Source organism: Crocodylus porosus, unplaced genomic scaffold, assembly GCF_001723895.1.
Source record: "Crocodylus porosus isolate Cpor-Errol unplaced genomic scaffold, CroPor_comp1, whole genome shotgun sequence".
NCBI classification, from domain to species: Eukaryota; Metazoa; Chordata; order Crocodylia; family Crocodylidae; genus Crocodylus; species Crocodylus porosus.
Window position 1 is genome coordinate 38,269,964 of NW_017728931.1, and position 4,201 is coordinate 38,274,164.

At 44.3% G+C, this 4,201-nt stretch overlaps 1 protein-coding gene across 3 annotated transcripts in view; it reads left to right on the top strand.

Annotated features, from left to right (window-relative positions):
- The window catches only part of FGD4 (FYVE, RhoGEF and PH domain containing 4), a 199,028-nt gene that overhangs the window by 163,996 nt on the left and 30,831 nt on the right, over positions 1-4,201 (top strand). The gene's annotated exons all lie outside the window — the stretch shown is intronic.

The window sequence follows — 4,201 nt, forward strand, 5'->3', positions numbered from 1 at the left end:
TGCCCACATCCCCCCACATCTTAGTGTCATCAGCAAATTTGAACAGGGTGCTTTTTACCCCCTGATCCAAGTCACTGATGAAGATGTTGAACAGTGCGGGCCTGAGGACCGAGCCCTGGGGGACCCCACTGCCCACATCCTTCCAGGTCGAAAATGACTAGTCCACCACCACTCTCTGGGTGCAGCCCTCCAGCCAGCTGGCGACCCATTTGACTGCGTGGGTGTCGACACCACAGTCCCCTAGTTTTTTAATGAGAATGGGGTGAGAGACAGTGTCGAAGGCCTTCCTAAAGTCCTGCAAGACTATGTCCACTGCTACCCTGCATCTAAGGATTTGGTGCCCTGGTTGTAGAAGGCCACCAGGTTGGTTTGACAGGACCTGCCTCTAATGAACCCATGTTAGTTGCCCCTAAGCATAACCTCCCCCACTGGACCCTTGTAGACATGCGCCAGAATAATTCTCTTAAAAAGCTTACCCAGCTTACTCAATTCAGATTGAAGTAAGACTAACTGGCCTATAGTTTCCTGGGTTCTCCTTCCTCCCTTTTTTGAAGATGGGAACTATGTTGGCCCTCTTCCAGTCCTCTGGCACCACACCAGAGCACTGCGAGTGCTTGCAAAGCTGTGCCAGGGGTCCTGCAATGACCTCAGCCAATTCCCTCAGCACTCTGGGGTGGAGATCATCAGGACCAGCTGATTTAAATATGTCCAGTCCTTTCAGAAGTTTCCTGACTAGATCCTCACTAACCCTTCCCCATAATAGGGAATCAATAAAATATCTATAACTTTGTTGTTTTTTTGTCTTATTTGGATGGAATTTGCAGGGATGGTAGACTCTGCAGAGAGACTGAAGCCTGCCAAGTTTCAAGAAGATTGGTGCTGGGGTTTGGGGGGAACTGCACCCCAAATTCTTCAAAGCAAAACTCATGTCACATGTATGTGTTACAACTGCAGGGATGGTGGCCCCTGGTGAGGCCATGAAGCCTGTCAAGTTTCAAGAAATCGGTGCAGGGGTTTGGGGGGAACTGCACCTCCAAGCTATGAACAAGCAAAACTTGCGACTTGGGTGACACGGTGTGTGTTAAGGCGCAGCAGGGTGAAAGCTGCAGGGATGGTAGTCCCTGCTGCGGCTACGAAGCCTGCCAGCTGTTGAGCAGATGGGTGCAGGCTTCTGGGGCCCTGCGCCTGTAGCTGCTGACAGGCAAAACCCATGACATAGGTGCTTGTGGGACTGACTGTCTCTGTCTTGGGGTGTGGGAGACACTACTGCAGGCCTGGCTGCTAAGCTGCTGTGTTACCAGTTACCAATCAATTATGATTCACTTAGGGACCAGCTCAATACACAGTTGCTAGCTAATGTAGCCAGTTAATTACCATCAATTAACACCTGCAAAACCAGGACTAAGGAAAGGAAATAATACAGATAATCAACTGCCCCAAGGCAGACAGTTGCATAAACACCCATGGCACCAGTTTTGCCTGTCAGCAGCTAGGGGTCCAGGGCCCCAGAACCCCCCCTGCACCGATCTCCTTGACAACTGGCAGGCTTTGTGGCCTAGCAGGCCTGCAGCTTTCATCCTGCTGCGCCTCAACACACACAGGGTCACCCATGTCACGAGTTTTGCTTGTCTGCAGCTTGAGGTGCAGTTCCCCCTAAACCTCTACACTGATCTTCTTGAAACTTGGAAAGCTTCATGGCCTCACCAGGGGCCACCAACCCTGCAGTTTTGACCCCCCTGTGTTGTAACACACAGACATGACAGGGGTTTTGCTTTTAAGAATTTGGGGTACAGTTCCCCCCAAACCCCTGCACCAATCTTCTTGAAACATGGCAGGTTTCACGCTCTTATCAGAGGCTACCATCCCTGCAAATTCCATCCAAATAGAACAAAAAACAGCAAGGTTATAGATATTTCATTGATTCCCCATTATACCCTATGGCCAGATCTCCGATGCGGCTCCGAAGCTTCGGAGCCGCTTTAGCCGGATCGAAGTGGAAACCTGGTCTGGAACTCTGGATCGGATCACGACCATCCGAAACGGCTGGATCCAAAGCTGGACTGGATCGTTGCCGACTCTCACAGACCTAGTGGAAACTGTCAGAGTACAGCTGGGTGCAATGGGAAGATGTTTCAAAATGGTTTGTGTAGAAGACTTGTAGGAATGCCACATAATGTTATTTTTGCAAACACAATCCACAAGATAAACTCAGAGATTTCAAATAGAAATCTACAGTTCTGGTTTTTCTTCATTTTTCATAACAAAACCCCCTTTTTTTTTCCTGTGGTCAAAAGGGTGAAAACTAAGAGCTGGCATTCTATCCATAAGCCTATCCACGGGTGCCTTAAGTCTAAAAAGGGTGAGAACCATTGGTCTGCACTGTTGGTTAAGATTGACTTCAAGGGTGCCCTCAAGCTCATACCTGCCAACCATCTGCCCTGGAAACTGCTAAGCTTGAACCCTCCTTTACAGTTGCAGTCTATGCTAAACCCAGAAGTTTTGACCTGAGATCAAGCCTCCTTTTAGCTTCCCCTTCCTGCGGTGTGTTTGGAACTCATCCATGTAGTACTGGATGCACAGCACTAATCCTACAGCTCCCTGTTCCTGACTTCCAGCCTTTCTGCACAGTGCTTCTCTCTCTCCTGCCAATAATTGGAGCCAAACACAGGAGGAAAAACAAATAGTCTGTGCAGTGTTTCCTAGAAGGGCTTCACTCAAGGAACATGAAGCACAGTGTGCAGCATGTGCAAGGTAAAATATATAGATAGAAAAGGGTGGGCCCATAGGAGCTGAGCTAGTTTGAAGGTCACCCCTAAATATTTGCTTACAATGTTTGGGGCCTCCAGGCAAAGCTGCAGTAATACTCCCCTTTAACAAACCTATTCCTTTCACTGAGTGCTTTTTTTTGGTCTTCTCTTAATTAGATTCTGTAATATATGAACATGTGCGCTAAAATGGTCTCCTGAAAATATGCATGAATTAGTTCTTCCACAGTGCTTGGACAAACTGGCTTTTTCAAATAATTTTTTTTGCAAAGAAACTAACAAATTACAGGTTCTTTCCTTGTAACTCCAGATACAAGATTATCTGTAAATTTATCAAATGTGCTTATGAAGAGTTTGCTTCTAGGGCTCTGCTGTGCTGCTGACAATACATTAGTAGTAAGAATTCTGTTTTATGGGCAACAGTATTGATGTGGTAAGACTGTCCTATTTGAAGTCTGTGCATACTGAGAAGGCTTGTCATGCAGCACTGAAGAAGGTGGGGGGGTGTCATCTTAATGGCTAGCTTGTTCAGAAAAGCATAAGGTTTTGTAAGCAACAGCTTTCTTTGTTAGATGCTACATTAGATGCAGCAGTGTAATTTCTTTTAGTGCTAAAGTACAGGTCTAAAGTTCATTTACAGTGAAAGGGTAAGATGGCACTATTAAAATTACAGTAATAATACTACAGCTTCATGGATGCTGCATAAAAATGACCTCCAGACCATCCTTTGAGGAAAATCTTTGTAGCTGGGTGTCATTTAAAGGATATCTACTGTGAAAATGTGTGAGAATTTCCAAAGAAGCAGTGCATTCTTCAAGGCTTTCTCTTGTATTTTTTTTAGACTTCTGTTTAACAGAAAACTTGGAAATTGGTTAAATTTCCTACAAAATGAAAAATCCAGTTCCTGCATAGGTAGGGTTAATTCTAACTCCACTAATTGCAGCTAACAGAATCTGTAAGCAGTTAAATATAAAATGTTATGTACAGTAATTTTGAATAACAAACTAACTTATTCAAAGAACAGTCAGTTTGGCCAATTGTAGAAACAGAAAGAAAATAGATGAATCCATCTGGCAAATTATATAGATTAGTTTAATCTAGCTTTGACGTGTTAGTTGTTTCATTATCAGGATAGCAGGTAAATGACTAGGCAGGAATTTGAGTGTTTTGGTACTCAGTATACCTTTGTTGCTCTGTACTGTTCTTTTTACTTGTATCCTGCTCCTAATTTTTTACTTCCTGGTAAAATAAGAGTCTTGTGTTGCATTGGTGTAATTTGGGTGTGCACACCCAAAGAAAAAAAAGAGAGAAGAGAAAACGTGGAACTGGAATAGATTTATCCTCTTGAAAATAAGATAATCTTACAATTACTTTTCATCTTACGGTTTTTATGATTAATGGCCTGGCACCATCAAAGAGACTTTCTTTTTTTATAT